Genomic DNA, 18644 nt, shown 5'->3' on the forward strand with positions numbered 1-18644 from the left:
GCATCCTTCCTTCCAAGATAGGCCCAGGAAAACTAGGCTATGTCCATGAAACAGTGGACTCTGTCCATGAAACTCTTGTCAGTGAATTTCAGGCAAAATTCCAAAATGATTCTCAGTAGATGGTGTTTTTATTTAAAAGGCATAATATGAGAGAGCCTTCTTTTCAAATCCATAAAGGAACTTAAAGTTAAAAACAGCCCTTTGAATTAGATCAGGAACTCTATTTTGGGTTTCAGTGCAGGCAGCCCCTAACAAGATCCAGTGAAGATAGAAGAACCTTAACAACAGTTGCTCATGTTACTTAGTTCCACTCAACAGCCTCTCAGGAACCTTCTGGATGCCATGAGCCATGAGTAGTCCAGAAAAGAGGTGAATTTCACTGACAGATTTTCAGCTTTTGTTGAGTGTTTCCCAATGTTTGGGACCCATTTTACAATTCTTTGAGGTGCTGTGTCTTTATTGTTTTTTCTCTTTTGATTGCACTTTTTTCACGAGAGAAATCACAAGTCTTTTAACCAGATTAATTTATCACACTTATAATTCAAGAGGACAAGTTAGAAAGATACACTAGTTCAGTTATGGGACAGGGCTGTGCAAAATTTCGAATTTGAAGTGAAATTGCTTCAGAGCATACAGGACATACTATACCAACTCTGCATGCTAAAGTCAAATATATTAATTCTTTTTGCAACCCCATAGTTTTCTGATGATTCCTCTGCTTTTTTTCTTGCATAACACTTCTCTTTATGCAATGTCACAGATGCCAAAAAATACAACTGAAAAAAAAAGAATATCTGGAATCTTACAAAGCCTGATAGAACACAGAGAACCTTTAAGATTTGGCTGTATTATGACTTTTTGGCTATTTTTAGTTTTTTTTTAATAAAATGGAAGTGGCTGATTACCATCTATTAGTATCATATATCTGATTATACATACAGAAACTGTGTTCTTGACTTTGATTTATTCCAAATATTTTAAAGCAAGGAGTATACTTTTAATCTTGGATTGAAATTATGCCATTTTGTACTACAACCTTCTTAGAAGTTTTCTATATTTTAAAAAATGCTACTCAATTATTGGTATTCAAATCTTACTCCAACTTAACTTGGGAGAATATCCCATTCAGCATACTGATATTTATTCATGAAAAGGCATGATTTGTATTACGCTCTGTAAATTTACTAATCCATCATCAGCCTCTTACAATATATTACTGGTCTTCCTACTTCAGCTGTGGGCAAGCGCATGGAAAATGAATCCAAGGCTAGTGATCAAAAATACTCTCCGAAATTTAGTTTTTCACCGCCTCCTGTAAAATCTGATGAATTGAACCGTTCACTGAGGTAAGTCTGCAGGATGTGCAAATATCAGAATATCTTCTGATTGATTGTGACGCAGAATTATTCTGCATTTATCAATAAAATTAAAAATGGCTCTTTTCTTCCACTTCTGATGCTATAGTCATGCTTCATGAAGGAGGTATCTTAGCATGACACCTTTTGAATGTCTGCAGACAAATAACAGTGTGAGTGTTGGTGACATATGACTGCCTTTTTATCTAATCTCTGCAGCTGGTCAGTTTAGAGAGAGCTAAAGGTGAAATCTTTCTTTGACATCATACAGCAGACGGATTTGGGTGTTCCAACCAACTTTCAGTTTGGAAACCTTTGATATTCACAAACTATTTTATTCACCCTTATTTTCCCATCACATTGTAGAAACTTTGGCTTGTTTCAGTGCCTTAATACTATGCTGTCACTACAGTTAGAATGAACCTGGGACTCTATTGCATACATTTTTTTTTGCTGTCCTTTCTACACCAATTTATGTACTGTCTAACAACATCTGAATCTGTTATGAGATTGTGTGTGTATGTATATATATGTGTGTGTGTGTGTGTGTGTGTGTGTATAATATACATACACACACATACATACATACGCTCCTATATCTGTTTAGCAGTAGTAAAACAAGATAAAGTTTCAATGGCTTGCATATTATTTATGATACTTTTACACTTCTCAGTTTTGCAAAGCAGGTGATACTTACTATAGCTGCAAAAAGGGCTAACTAAGTCAATTCTTCCTCACATCTAACTGCTTAGGTTCTTACTTTGATTTTTTTTCTCCCCCTCTTGCTTCTGCATTTCACTCTTTCATTGTTCACCTATTCCAGCCTCATCTCTGCCCCCAACCCCTTTAGTTGATAATTTTCTGTATTCCAGAATAAGGCAAACAATTTGCTTCAAGGTCATTTTTTCAACAGGAGCCCTCCTTGTGCCAGTTAGCAGCCTGCCATTTAAGAGCATCTGGAAGCTTCGGCTGGTGCAGAATGCAGTGGTGTGCAAGTTACTGTGCTGTTCTCCAAGAATTGTACACATTACACCTTTGCTCCACAAGCTGCGTTGGTTGTCAGTGTGCTTCCAGATCCAAGTCAGGCTGCAATCTTTAAAGCCATACATGGCATGGGACCAAGTTATTTCTGCTCTGCCTCTCCCCAGATATATATCTACCCATCTCAATCATTCTGGCAGAACTGGCATGTTATGAGTCCTGTTAGCCAGGGAGTTTTGTTGGTTGGGATCTAGGATGAAAGCTTTTTCTGCTGTGGCTCCTCACTTTGGAAAACTGTTCCTCTGAGGTGAGTCTGGGACCAACTTGTTGGCTTTCCAGAAGACCCTCAAGATATGGTTTTGTTAACTGGCCTGAATCCCATGATAGGCAGGAGCCTGCTAAGATGGTTACATAATAGTTACCTCTTTGTTTCGGGTGCTTTTTTGCCATTTTTTTTATCTTTTAAATTAGTTTTGGTTGTATTTTCAATTGGTGCCTATCTATTTGGATTGTTTTATTGTGTGTGCCACCCTTATGGGAGATGAACAGCTATATAAATGTAATTAATCTTGACATTTTCTCTCAATTTGTTGTCTGCTATCCTGAAAAGCCACTCATTTCCATGCAAAAAGTTTTAGGTACATGTAATTTGGCATTTATTTGGCACTTGCCTGGCAGAATTATCGACTTTGTATGTATTTATTGTTTTTTTTAATTTGCCTGATGGTCGGATTATGGACAGATTCCAGAATTATGAAAACAAAAAGAAATAATACAAAGATTAAAATAAAAAACCCATAATACATTAATAAGCAGCCCAGATGTAATAATGGGGCTTCAGGGGGAGGCATGGCTGTGTAAAGACATCTGTAGAAAGTGGAGTCGATGACTGCAACAAAGACCAAAGTAGTTTACCAAAGTAGTGCCTGGGTTCACTGGTTCTTCAGAACCTGTCCAGATAAGAGGAGGGACAATAGCCCACGTGTCCTCGGGAGGGCTGCTCCTTGTGAGGAGATCACAGGACAGGGCTCTTCCCCAGGTTTGAGCACTGGAGATGAAGGGATTAGCTATTTTACTTTCAACCCCAGTGGAATCTTTTTAAAGGGCAATACATTTGCAAGCCTCACTTTCTAATCACTTTTGGAAATTTCCCATTAACTATGTTACCTGAATGTACAGTAGGTTGTTAGGGAGAATGTGTTCTGTATTGGTTTTGTTTCCTTCTTACCTGTCTTATTGTGGGGTGTTGTTGTTTTTTTTTGAATGGTGTGTAAATGTGTATTTGCCCAAATGCCAAGCTTCCAGGAATTCCCTAGTGTTTTTTTTAAATATGACTTGGTTTAGGATGGTCATGTTTCTCAGTTGAAATTAATGCTGTGACATTGAGTGTTTATCATATCCTCTGATTGATGTTCATGGATGCACTCTGCTAGTCTTCTGCCGATATAGTGGCTATTACAATCGAATAGAATAGAATAGAATAGAATAGAATAGAATAGAATAGAATAGAATAGAATAGAATAGAATAGAATAGAATAGAGCTGGAAGGGACCTTGGAGGTCTTCTAGTCCAGCCCCTTGCTCAAGCAGGAGAACCTATACCATCACAGACAGGTGAGTGTCTAGTCTCTTCTTAAAAACCTCCAGTGATGGAGCACCCACGATTTCTGGGGGTAAGCTGTTCCACTGGTTGATTGTCCTCACTGTCAGGAAGTTTCTCCTTAATTCCAGGTTGCTTCTCTCCTTGATCAGTTTCCATCCATTGTTTCTTGTCCTTCCCTCTGGTACTTTGGTGAATAACGTGACCCCCTCTGCCTTGTGGCAGCCCCTCAGATATTGGAACACTGCTATCATGTCTCCCCTATTTCTTCTTTTCTTTAGACTAGCCAAACCCAAGTCCCGTAGTCGTTCTTCGTATTATAGATGATTTCTGGGGTTGGGTTTTGGTTTTTTTTGAACTACTGGATCCTTTGGGTTGCTTAAGATGTTTTGAAGGGTTTTAGTTGTAATAATCTGTTGAATATTTCTGAGATGTTTTTTATATATGGTAGTGTTGTCATTTTCATAACTTTCAATACATAAAATTAATAAAATGTAGCACACACAGAACACAGTAAATAAAGGTCTGAGCTAAAACAGAAAGAACAGCTTCTACAGACTCTTGTAACAGCTGTTCTACCTATTTCCCTTTAACTTGATTTGCCTTCACTCTGGAAATTTCCATCAATTATTTTTGAGATTGTGGGAAAATTGTTAAAATCATTTCACATCTCTGTAAGCAGATTATATCTCTCATTTGGAAATAAAAGAGATTGGGGGATCATGAACTTCTGGAAATAGATTATTGCAAGGTGCTAACATTATTTTTAAATTTTTTGAGGAAATATTGAGGCATGTTGCTGTTTTAAGATTTCTTGATTTACTAAATTTCTTATTTTACACACAGCTTAATTTCCTACTGTGTAGATCAAATATATGTTTCTTAGTCACATATTTGCATTTTTCCTAATGTATCTATTTTTTTCACTTTTATTTCCCAAACAGGATAACAACCCAATCTTACATGTTAACAGTTAATGATAACTATAATAAAAGTACTACAAGCCTATTATCCCATTTTTGTAGACATGTTGTATGTTGCCAAGGAAATAGACTTAAAATATTCCTTGGCAAACAATGATGTGAGTTTGACATTTCTGAAAATCTGACAGTAATAAGATTTGTTGCCAAAGGAAACAACTTCTTTTATCACACTTGCATTGCAAAAGATACTAAGCCAATCAGTGTAGAAATATTTCTTCATTGCTGCAAAGAGATTTTCTTCCATAGTTACTCTGAGCTGAGTGCTGAAAACTAACTCCTGTCTAAAATAATTCAATAGCTCTTAAGCCATTAATGATGTTTTTACAGAGACTAGCTATATCATTATTAGCCATTATCAAATGACTGGTATAGCTAGAAATCAGAGGAGGGTTAGTGTGAGTTGATTTAACCTGTCATATGTATTTATACCTCACATCTATAAAATGGAGTATGCATTCCAAGAATGCATATTATTTTTTTTGGTGGTCTCTTTTAGAATAAGGAAACCAGAACTCATTGTCTCCTGCTTTCTAGTCTGCCTTAACCATTAAATTAAGCTGGTGTTGATAGATGCTGTTTGTTTACCAGTGCCTGCAAATGTGTGACATTTTCACTAACTCTTATTGCTAGAAATCATCATTTGTGTAGTTGATTAGGCTACACTCCCAAATGTTCTGTTCTGGAGCTTTTCCTGAGAGCCACAGGCATGCAGAGACTTTGAGTGGCTGTTTCTGTAGAGTAAGGAAAATGAGCTTGACAGAGATAGGCATGATTCTGTTACTATTTTTAAATGTAGTGTTAGCTTGATGTGGAATTGATTTATTGGTTTGCTTTACATAGTGGGATTGACATCAGTCTTGCACATACAGTGTTTTACCATCACTACCACCCCAATTCTCATGTGAATTAAAAGAATTGCATTCTTTCTCTTGTTTTGGACTTAAGGCATGTTTTTTTCCTTGTAGCTTTGTTAAATGATTTGGCCCATGTCTCTCAAGGTCATGTGCCTTACTTTCTACAAGTTCACAACCCCTTTGAGTGTTTTCCAGCATTCACACACATGTCTAGTAGATTTGAGGGAGTCTCCAAGTCTGCTGTGCTGTGCTGAGTATGAGCTTATGGAAGTTGTAGTTTTTACATACAGGAAAGAGATCAGGTTGGAGAAGGCTGGTCTATACATTTCTGTTCACAAATTGTGTTCTCAAGAATTATCTGAGCTAGTCTATCCTGCATTAACCTCCTCAAGATAGTTGCTAGATTATAGGATTTGTTTTGTCATACCTGGAGTATTTTCATGTTAAATTCTTAGCAAAAGCTGGATATTTAGAATTAAATATTACAAATTGAAAAGAGAAGTAAGAAAAATATTTGAAATTTCATCATAAAATAAAAAAATGCAATAGAACAATAACATGCCTCTCTTTTATGATAATAAAACTTTACTTAATAAATAATAATAATAAAGTTGGAAGGGACCTTTGGAGGTCATCTAGTCCAACCCCCTGATCAGGCAGGAAAGCCTATACCATTTCAGACAAATGGCTGTCCAGTCTCTTCTTAAAAACTTCCAGTGTTGGAGCATTCACAGCTTCTGGAGGCAGGTTGTTCTACTGGTTAATTGTTCTAACTGTCAGGAAGTTTCTCCTTAGTTCTAGGTTGCTTCTCTCTTTGATTAGCTTCTTGTCCTGCCTGCAGGCGCTTTGGGGAATAGCGTGACTCCCTCCTCTTTGTGGCAGCCCCTGAGATATTGGATTTGTCATGAATATTCAAATCATTATTATTCAGGTGATAAGAACAAGTTAAATAGGGAAGGATCTTATTTTCTGACTTTTCCTCTCCACCAGTGTGAAGCTAGCTTGAAGGCTGAGCATTGACAGATGTTATTGAGCCAGCCTATAGCATCTGATTTGCACACTTATTTCCAGGAATATAGTACATACCTTGGTGGCACTCAGAATACCTGGGGGGAGGGTGGCAGGTATGGAGGATGCAGAGCAGTCAGATCTCTGTCCTCTTTTTTCTTTGGGTTCCAGCAAATATCTTAATGGGGTTATAACACAGATATTGCTGCGTCCCACATGTTCCTTTGTCTGCAATTAGTAGATGACCACCTGTTTCCAAAGAACTTTGCAATACCTTTAAACTTTGCAGCCACAAAGTTCATCCGTTCTATGTTTTAATCTGAACACTTAACTATTTTTGTTATCATTGGATTTATTTCCGGTTCCTAATATAAATGAAGCCATCTATGGCCTGTTTTCTTCTATTCATGTCTATCGTTAAATGCAGATAATGAGACACAGGCACCATTTCTATTCTAACTAAATTTCACTCACTTTTCAAATTGTTCTGGTTCTTTTTAATTTAAGAATTGAAAGGACTATTTAACTACAAGAAATTAGAGTTTGATTTCTAAAACTAAGGCTGAGGGTGGGAAAGAGGCCTGCACTGGAACATTGTCTACAGGTTTTTTACTACCACCAAATGTATTTGGATTGGGGCCATTTCGTCCTAATCAGATTCACTTTCTCACAACAGCTGTCCATAATGTTGCTGGCTTAAGCAGCATAACAGAACAACAGAGTTGGAAGGGACCTTGGAGGTCTTCTAGTCCAACCCTTTGCTCTGGCAGGAAACCCTATACCATCTCAAACAAATTGTTGCTAGCCATCTCACTTTGCTGCATTTGTGTTTCATGGCAAAGAAAAAAAATCTGGGAAAGCAGGAAGATTTAGATGGCTTCTAGAATTATTTCTAGTCTCTTGAAAATAGCTCTGTGCTAGGTTACCTGATTGGGAAGAGAAGCAGAATGGGACTTAGAAGAGCAAGTGAAATCCTGTGCTATGGCCTGTTTTCCCCTCTCATGTGGCTGAATTTTTTTTTCAGGATTTTGTCTCCTCATAACCTCTAGCCCAGGGGTGTCAAACTGCCGGTCCGCAGGCCGGAGTGTCACGGAGAAACTGCACCCATCCCATTTTCGGCAATGGGAAAAAGTTCCGATACGTCGCGCGACGTCACGTGACGTTGTGAGTTTGACATACCTGCTCTAGCCAGATTAGGTCCATTTTCAACACAAGCTTCCTTTTTCTCAAGTTCTCTCCCCATGCCACATTTTATCCAGTTGTGGTTGGTTTTCAAAGACAGATAGGCAGAGGGAGGGAGAAATCTGGGCCTCTTCATATCATTTCTTTCCAACATTCCCTTGGCTGGGAAAGAAAAGCAAGCTTGGACGGACATAAGGACAGTGAAGAAGGATGGGAGAGGACTAGGAGTGACAGGGAAGTCCCAGGAATAGGGAGTAGGGATTAGGTAAGAATTCCTACCAGAAATAAGTGCCTTGCCCTGCATCCTGGAGCAGGTACTGCAAATATATTCTCGTGTTTCCTTGGGATCAAAAACTGAGCTGATTTACATCTGTAGTTAATTGGCTCGGCTTTCACTGAGGTTCTCAAAGCACCACAATATTGTTAGGAACATGCAGCATGGTACAGCCCTTGTGGGGCAATCTTCCATATGGCCTTATACAGGCAGTTGGACAGTCATCAACTCTTGGCGTAAGTTTAGCAAATGTTTATTTCACAAATAGTTTTTTTTAACTAATAGGCTGTCCTGCAGACTCTGCTGTGGGTTTTGCAACAGCTGCAAGACTTGGCAACGTTTCCGTGAGAGAAAGAAGCATTTCATTATAATCTACAGCTCTGAGCAAGTTAGACCATACAAAGAAAAATTATAACGTAGTTACCTGTTCCACTGCATTTCTGCTGTCTTATTTTGTTGCTCTCTTCTTACTGTGTCCCATAAATGCTAAATGCTCCTATGTATGTCTTTCTTACAAAATCTAGTTCTCATGTGCAAGAACTAAAACCAAGAGTTGGAAGTAAATCATTCCAGCCAAAAGGCTGTCCAGCTTTTTTTTTAAAAAAACAAACCTCTCCAGCCAGTGGAGAGCCCCTCCCAATTATTGGCCCCACCATAGAACTGCTTTTACCAATAAGGTCAGTCCCCCCCTCCCCCCTAACATTCAGTCAGAATCTGTCCTCCTTCAAATTTGAATTATTTCATGCCTTGCATTCTGGAATGTTTAAGGTCTTCTCTGTATGTCAACCTACCCTATCATTTCAATAATAATTACTAAATATTAATTATAATAACCAGTTCAATGAAGAGTACCCATCCCAAATTATACAATTTGCATCAGCAAGGTTGCACAAAATACTTAATCCTTGAAGACATGCAGAGGGCTTTTAACTAGCAGGGTAAGCCCTCTTACCTATAAATTTTTGTTTCTATTTGCAAGAGCTTGGGGGAAGTGATTGGATCTCCATCGCTTTTCAGCAGAATTTCAACTGTTCAGAGCTGCTGGGAAGTGCTACATCCTGTAAGTTTTGGAAGGGCTGCACCAAAAAAGTAGCGGCCCGCGCACCTAACGGTGCGCAAATTATATAACTAAAAATCAAAAACAGCAGCGGTACATTCAGGGCAAGTGCATCTGAGATTTGTTGTATCTCAGCATGTCTGGCTTAGTTCAGTGCAACACTTGTTTTGCAGCTGTCTTTCGCAGTACCCTTTTCAAACTTGGAAACTGTCCTATCTGTAAACAAATCACTCATCTACAAGGACAGATTATTTATCTAGGATCTGTAATCTGTGCTCTTCAGGCAGAAATTAGGTGTCCAGTTCAGCCCTTCTACCCTATTGAGCCTCCGTGCTATCAGCCCCCTCTACCATAAAGATCCTGCAGGAGAAGGGCAGTGTGGACAACCGTGGGATCTGGCAGGGTGAGATCTGTGAACCATAAACCCAAAGCTTTTGCTGTGTCTCTGTACAACAGATACAGTGCCCTTTCTGACCTTAATAGGGACATTAAGGAGACAGGTGAAGGTATCTGTGATAATAACTCAAATAAGCAGGGGATCGTGGTCCAAGATGAAAAACTTGTTTTCGACAGGGAGAAGTGTGAATCTGGTATTACACACCAGTCATGCAAGAACAGAAAGGCATCCAAAAAGAGAAGCCACCTTCTGGTTTGTGATTCAATTATAAGGGATGTAAATTTAGGAAAGGACACAGAGGTTTTGAAAGAGGTCAGGTGTCTTCCAGGTGCTACTGCCAGTAGGGACAAGAAGCATATTTCTAAAATAATCAAGAATGCCAGCAAGGACTGTGATGTGGAGGCTATTGTACATCTTGGCACTAACGATCTGTCCCAAAAAGATGTACTCTGTGCAGAATGATTTCCAGAGCTTGGGGCAGGAACTTAGCAGAATAGGCTGTAGGCTTACTTTTTCAGAGGTTTTACCAGTGTATAAGGAGCAAAATGGAAAAGGCCAGCGTATAGCAGAATTTAATATGTGGCTAAAGGAGTGGTGTAAAGGAGAAGGCTTTGGTTATATTAGTCACGATGTCTGTAGCTGGTCCAATGAAAAAATGTATATAAGAGATGGTCTGCATCCATCCAAGAAAGGGTCTGAGTTACTTGGCAATAAAATCACAGCTTTTCTGGAGGAACATTTAAACTAAACAATGGGGACAGTGAGTTAATTGATACAGAACATCACTGTCCCCTGCAATCTAAGAAAATAGGGGAAGCCAGGCACCACACAAGTTATGCAGCAAGTAAACACAGGGTCAGTCATAAAGGACTCAAATGTCTATACACTAATGCACAGAGTATGAACAGTAAACAGGGTGAATGAGGGCGGATATGATATTGTTGCCATTACGGAAACATGGTGGGACGAAACCTACAAATGGAACACACAGCTAGAGGGATTTAAACTATTTAAAAGAAACAGACTAAAGAAAAGAGGAGGTGGAGTTGCTCTCTATATAAGAAATAACTTTATCTACAGAAATAGAGCAGAACAATGACGAAAACTGTAAACTTGAATGCATTTGGGTCAATATAAAAGGGGGGAAAATGACATTGCCATAGGTGTATACTATAGGCCGCCCAACCAAGCAGAGGAAATAGATGAACTTTTTGCTAGTCAGCTAACTAAGGTATGTAAGAAGCACATCACAATAGTAATGGGGGACTTTAATTACCCTGATATCAACTGGGAGACAAACTGCACCAAGTGGAAGATCAAACAGATTCCTGACAAACCTAGCAGACAACTTTCTCTCCCAAAAAGTAGAGAAGGGAACAAGGGGATTAGCCATATTGGATTTAATTCTCACAAACAGAGATGAAATGATAGAAAATGTCGAAGCCACAGGAACCTTGGGGGGAAGTGATCATGCAATATTGGAATTCAACATTCTGGAGGCACAAGCAATAGAACACAGCCAAACTAGAGTCTTGGACTTTAAAAGAGCTAATTTCAATAAACTTAGAGAGACCAAGGGAAGAATTCCATGGATGAGAATCCTAAAGGGGAAAACAACTCAAGAAGCTTGGGAAATTTTGAAAAGTGAGATAATAAAGGCCCAGTCTAGTACAATACCAACAAAGAAGAAAAATAACAGCTCTCAAAAGAAACCAGCATGGCTGCATAAAGAACTCTCTGATAAATTGAAAGATAAAAAGGACAAGTATAAGAATTGGAAAGAGGGGCACATAACTAAGTCAGAATATCAGCAAATAGCCCGTGCCTGCAAAGATGAAGTGAGGAAAGCTAAGGCTCAAAATGAACTAAGGCTTGCAACCAAAGTCAAAAATAACAAAAAAAATGCTTCTTTCAACATATAAAAAACAAGAAAAAAGTTAAGGAAATGATTGGTCCATTAGTGGGTGAAAGTGGCAAGAAGGTGACAATAGGGAGAAAGCAGAACTATTTAACTCGTTTTTTGCATCTGTCTTTACACAAAGGGAAAAACAGTCCAACCTACCAAAACCAGTGCCATAAAAAACAGAATAGAAACACAAGTTAAGAGGCAAAAAAATGGTAAGTGAACACCTGTCCAGCCTAGACGAGTTCAAATCACCAGGACCAGATGGATTACACCCCAAGGTTCTCAAGGAACTGGCAGATGTGATCTCAGAACCACTGAACTATATTTTTCAAAGATCCTGGAGCACTGGGGAACTACCAGAGGACTGGAAGAGAGCTGATGTAGTTCCCATCGATAAAGAGGAGGGGTACCTCGTTGATCATGAAGAGATGGCGGTATTTTTGTTTGATCTGAGGAAAACCCTCCAAACTGTAAGGGGAAAGACTGGCTACATTTCTGTGGCCAGCCATTAGCTGCTGACAATGGAAGAAGAAAACCACCAATTAGCACAATCGTAAACAGCATGTTTGGAACTGGATGAGAATATTGATCCTTTCTTTACTATTTTACAACTGAATTTCCTGGGAAAGGCTCCCAAGAACCTAAAAACCTCCAAATGTGAATGGAAGCAGCATTTTAATTTTATGGGGGACAGAAATAATACTGAAGTGGAAGTAACATAAAGGTACAGTTTTGATAAATTTGACAACTGAGATAATTGTTAAGATTTTCTTTTTGGAAAAAAAACATTGAGGTGAAATAGTGAAAAATAAACTTTGAATGACATCTAGTGGTGGATTTGTGTACAGCACTATAACTTGCTTCCTGGCTGCTTGGTGACTCCTAGTTTGGGAGAACCGCTGGCAATAAAGGAAAATATTTTGGCATACTTATCACCCTAACCTTGGACTATAAACATCTACTGAGCTTGGACTTTTAATCTCAAGAGTTAGTGGGAGAGAAGGAAAATTTGACTTTGGACTATGCCTGGCTGGGAGAGACTTTTGAGCTGTTTTTGACCATTTTGAACACTTTGAACATTGTGTATTACAACCTTGCCTGACTGACAATTTTTGGATACCTGAGACAAAGGATCACTATAAAATATTGCTTTCGGGTCTGGACCTATACTCTGGATTATAAAGGCTACACATAAAGACCAGAAAAGTAGATGAAACTTTGATTTACTAAGACTGGTGAAACTTTGATTTACTCTTACTGAGACTGGTGATACTAGAGAATCTCCAGGAACAATGCCTCAAGAAAAAACAAACACCTTTCAGAAGGAAATATACTCTATGCTACAACTAATTCACCAAACAATTGTTGCATATAAAGAGGACATAAAAAGAAACCATAATGAGACTAAAAACAATTTAGATAATATAAATGAGCAAATCTCCAAATTAAATCTACAACTGGAAAGCTCCCAGGCAATGAATACAAAAAATAAAGAAACCAGAAATCAGAAGACGAAGCAGAGGAAATGGATTTAGAGACAGAAGAGATAAAAGAAGGGAAATATATACCACCATATACAAACAAAATTCTGCAATATCTAGCCATAACAATGAAAATCCAAAAGACCTTTTACCCCTTAAGTCTGCAAAATACATCTGATGGCAAGGAAGAAGATTTTAAAAAATGGAATATAGAGTTGTTAAGGGAAATGTCACAACTTGGGAGACAAGGAACGAAAAGAGAAATTGAGGAGAAGGAAACGGAGTTGCTTAAGGAATATAAATGGGCAGAATTCTCTCCCCCAAAAAACCTACCTCAATTGTCTTCCTCATGCCAAGCAAATTTCACAAAAATAGAAAGAAAATTCCTGGGTAATTTAATTGCCCTGGTGTGGAAAGCTACTTGGTAAAGAAAGAAAGCGAGAGATTTAAAAAACAGAAGATTTGACCTTTTAGAGGGGGCATTATATGTTTAAATACTTGTTTGAATAAGATTAAAAGAATGGTTGACTCTTAGATACAATTAGATTTCTGTAATGAAAGATATGATTTAGAATTAAAATAGCATTTTTTATTTCTTTTTTTTGATATGGGAAATATGAAAATAAGAGGAGGATTGCTATGAATAAAACTTTTAGCTATAAAAATATAATTAACATTGAGAAAATCATAACTGACAAAAGATATTTCAAATATCGATAGGACATCAAACCTTAACAAGAGCACGAAAAACAGGATATTGATTTATGAATTGATATTACTGTTATTTGTATGACAGTAAAATATGATGAAGATGTTTATATTTAACTGTATACACCAATAGTATAAAAAATTATACCATAGTTTCTGGCGTATAAGATGACTTTTTAACCCATGAAAATCTTCTCAAAAGTCAGGGGTCGTCTTATACGCTGGGTGCTGAAACTTTAGGGACAGGGCTGGCTGGAAAACCTGGAGCGGATCTCCCATTTAGTCTGCGCAGGGAAAGCGGGACCAATTGGAGAAGAAGCTGCAGTCTGTGATTTTTTACAGGCTGGGGTCTGGGCTTCTTTCCTTCTAAATTTGAAGAGCAACTGTAGTCTATCCCAACTTGAAAGGCAGGTGGGGAATGCCGCAGCCAGAGCAGCTGCTTAGTTCTAAGGACACATTTGACTCAGGAACTGGGCGGGCTGGCTGGAAAACCTGGAGCGGATCTCCCATTTGGTCTTTTTTTTAAAATCCCATTTATATCCCGCCCTTCTCCGAAGACTCAGGGCGGCTTACAATTTAAAGCACAAATCAATGTGCTTAGCAATAGCCTTCATTCTATGTATATGCCTGCTTATTAGAGCTTTCACCCCCCCCCACAAGCAGCATTATTACAAAGTCAGCTTATTGCTCCCAACAATCTGAGTCCTCGGAAGGATGGAAGGCTGAGTCAACCTTGAGCCTGGTGGGATGCGAACCTGCACTAATTGTAGGCAGCTGGTGTTACTTAAGGCTCTGCGCAGGGAAAGCTTTAGAGTGAATTAGGAAAAGTGAAAAAGTGAATTAGGAAAATAGGAAACGGTTGCTGGAATTGGGTATGTGTAGTTTAACCAAGAGAAGGGTGAGGGGTGACATGATAGCAGTGATCCAATATCTCAGGGGCTGCCACAAAGAAGAGGGAGCCAAGCTATTCTCCAAAGCACCTGAAAGCAGGACAAGAAGCAATGGATGGAAACTAGTCAAGGAGAGAAGCAACCTAGAACTAAGGAGAAACTTCCTGACAGTTAGAACAATTAACCAGTAGAACAACCTGCCTCCAAAAGTGGTGAATGCTCCAACACTGGAAGTTTTTAAGAAGAGACTGGACAGCCATTTGTCTGAAATGGTATAGGGTTTCCTGCCTTAGGGGGTTGGACTAGATGACCTCCAAGGTCCCTTCCAACATCATCATCATCATCATCATCATCATCATCATCATCATCATTATTATTATTATTATTATTATTATTATTATTATTATTATTATTAAGTTTAATCCACTTGCACTGTTTTATGTTTACATGTTTGATGACAAACAGCCTTATGTTTATAAGTGACAGTTTTCCTACTAAGTACCTGCATGTCATAAGCATTTGAATTAAAATTACCATATTAAAATCAAATCTGATATTTTTTAATTTTTATTTGGTGTGCGTTGGAAGATGGGTAGTCTTATATGGCGAGTATAGCCCAAACCCTATAATTTAACAGGAAATGTAGGGGGTCGTCTTATACGCCCAGTCGTCTTATACGCCGGAAAATACGGTAATTGTAATGAGGGGAAAATGGAAAAAAATATGGGGAAAGGAGGATCAGGGAAAAAATACTGGATTGTGCAATACTGAACAGATTCATATTGAAGAAGTTAATGTCAAATATGTGAACCTAGACAACACATTGTTTACTAAGTGCTGAAGATTGTAATTTTTAAAAATAAAACATCTTTTTAAAAAAGACTGATATGGAGTGGAGAAGAGATGAGGCTGGTATTCCCCCTTCTTTCTTCCTCTTTGTTAAATAGACCAATTTGTTAACTACAATGTGCTTTTACTCCCTCCCTCCCGCCAAAGGCATACTTTCCTTTGTTTTAAATATCAGGTTCCTCCAATTACAATAACATTAAACTCCCAAAAACAAAACAAAGATGGCTGAAAACATGATCCAATCCAAAGGGTCTTGTTTGCCATGATCTTCTGCAGAGGAAGATAAGGTGGGAAATATATGCGGGTCTCTCTCTCCCCCTCCCTCCCTCCCTTTCTCTCTGTTTAAAGCCAGGTACATATTCACCTGTGGTGTCATTCATCAAACCAAAAGATGAGAATAGTGTGGCAGTAACTAGAAATCAAAAGGACGTGGTGGCTCAGTGGGTTAGGACACTGAGCTTGTCGATCAGATGGTCGGCAGTTTGGCGGGTCGAATCCCAAGTGCCGCGTAACAGAGTGAGCGCCTGTTACTCGTCCCAGCTTCTGCCAACATAGCAGTTCGAAAGCACGTAAAAATGCAAGTAGAAAAATAGGGAACACTACGGTGGGAAGGTAACAGCGTTCCGTGCGCCTTTGGCTTCTAGTCATGCTGGCCACATGACCACGGAGACGTCCTCGGGCAAGCGCTGGCTCTTCGGCTTTGAAACGGAGATGAGCACCGGCCCCTAGAGTTGGAAACGACTAGCATGCACGTGCGGGGGAACCTTTACCTTTACCTTTTAACTAGAAATCAACCTTATGGCAGCTCTTTCATAAGGTTGTTACACCTCTGAGTCAAACTGAAAAATTAAAATAAAATAAAATGGGAATTCCCAGCTGAGATTATATTCTCCACAGCAACGAAAGGATCAAGCAGCTACAGAGGCCCAGAGTCCCACATTTGGATGAGAGGTGATGGGCCAGTTTGGGGGGAGGGGGTTTGCTTTCCACAGTCAAGAAGATGGATAGATCTTGAGAGACAATTCAGAATGCCATCTGTATTTTCTCCCTTTTTATTTCTACTTTTTATAAGTGGAACCGTTAATTGATTTGTTTTCCAGCAGTACCAATATAAATAGTACATAGTATTTTCCTCTTTATTCCTTTCTTTTTAAGCACACTCAGTTTATCCGGGAGCATAGCGTCTTCTTTTAAAGAAAAAACCATTCAGGAGGCTAAAATTATAAAACAGAAACACCGTGCATCACTGTTAACAAAAACCAACGGTAAATCGCCAATTTCTTCAGACAGAAAGGAAAGAGCGTCTACAGGTGAGTACGTCACTGAGATTCAAGCAATCCTGTACATTTTCTAGGAAGCAAATGCTACAGATAGATTTTTTTCTTTCCAAATGAATATACTGACGATTGCAATTTTAAATAACGTGGAAATCTATTTAAGATAATAGATTTAATAAGCAACATAATAGTGAATGTTAACCAATGTTAATGAAAATTTTGTAGGTGATATGTAGAAGACAATACAGGTAGTCCTTGACTTACGACTACAATTGATTCTAAAATTTCTGTTGCTAAGTGAGTCAGTTGTTAAATGAATTTTGTTCCATTTTACAATCTTTCCTATCACAGTTGTTAAATAAATCACTGCAGTTATTAAGTTAGTAACACGGTTATTGAGTGAATTTGGCTATCCCCCATTGACTTTTGCTTGTTAGAAGGTCGCAAAAGGTGATCATGTGACCCCGGGCCACTGCAACCGTCATAAATATGAGTCGGGTGCCAAGCATCTGAATCATGATCTCATGGACGCAGCAGTGGCTGTAAGTGTGAAAAATGATCATAGGTCACTTTTTTCAGTGCCGTTATAAGTTTGAATGATCACTAAAATAGTTGTAAGTCAAAGACTGCATATACAGTGTATTGACAAACCAACATTTCTGACTTTACGCAGAAAAAGAGGATTGTGGGTAAATCTTCCAAAATACATATTTGGGGTCAAGGTTAGAATTCTTGTAGTTTGATTTTCTTTCACCCAAGGATCTGAGCTGTGCAGAGCCATAAAATATCTCCACCCCTTTTACCTCCACCTCCACTAGATGTACTACATGGGGCTCATTCAAAAGTTTGATTCTGCTTATACCATGTGAGACTGATCTCCTAGTTCATGTGGGCTAGTGCCCTAGGGGGAAAATGTCAGGGAAGGACATTTCCTTGGAAGTTAGTTGATGGCAGCAGTCTTTACAAAACTACTATACCAAGACAGGACGTAGAACTGGAATGTGTAATACTTCCCAGTTCAATTTCTTGACATATTTCAGCTTTTTGAAACATTGCTTTATTCTGGAATTGCTTACTGTTCTGTAAATAGTTGGCATTCTGTTGCTTAATCTAATCAATGTACTGTTTGGCTGAGAGCACATTTCTGCATCCTTCAGTATGGATAGCAAATAGCTATCGGAGTTTTATGAAGTAAACTCTGTAATAATCTGTTTTTAAGCACTGAAAACAATCCAGTCTGGATCAGTCACTGAAAGCAACCTTTGACAAGGTCCCTTGGGAGAAGGGCGGTATATAAATTAAATTAATAAATAAATAATAAATAAATAGATTAAATTAACATCTAAATTAAGAATTGAGAAAATGAAAAATAAGTAAAACTAATGTATGGTGCTCCCACGTGTCCAGAGTTTTCCTTATAATTGAGCTGTAATACTTAACAATAACATTACAAGTTTGCAATAGTGTGCCATGGGTATTGGATGGATGAACTGCTGCTCAGATTGAGAGAAATGAATTGCAGTGCAGAGAATTTAGTAAGACACATCAAGGATTTCCTGATTTCATTCTGCCTGTCCCATTTTTAGCATGCCTTCAGGTCTGGAGATATATGTATATCCATCATGCTCTTACCTTTCAAGATATGCAGCATTATGCAGAGCTGAGAAGTAAGATATAGTGAGGCAATGTGTCAGTGAAGATTCTCAGTTATCCCGATAGAGTTGTCAGGAAATTGAATGATGGCAACTGGACTCAAACCCAAAAGAAACATCCAGTTGTTCATGATTCAACTTCCAGTTAGCGATGCTACGAAATTAAAGCTAAATGTAATAATCACCTTTCT

The 18644-nt window shown here is 38.5% G+C and overlaps 1 protein-coding gene across 1 annotated transcript in view; it reads left to right on the forward strand.

The window, feature by feature from the left end:
• The first annotated feature begins 16795 nt into the window (after nt 1–16795).
• The window catches only part of CFAP92 (cilia and flagella associated protein 92 (putative)), a 33585-nt gene continuing 31736 nt past the window's right edge, over nt 16796–18644 (forward strand). The window contains exon 1 of the mRNA XM_081319560.1: nt 16796–16834. The gene's annotated coding sequence lies outside the window, so the exon portion shown is untranslated. The remainder of the gene's footprint in view (nt 16835–18644) is intronic.

The sequence above is a fragment of the Vipera berus genome, assembly GCF_964194415.1.
Source record: "Vipera berus genome assembly, chromosome: 2".
Classification (NCBI taxonomy): Eukaryota; Metazoa; Chordata; class Lepidosauria; order Squamata; family Viperidae; genus Vipera; species Vipera berus.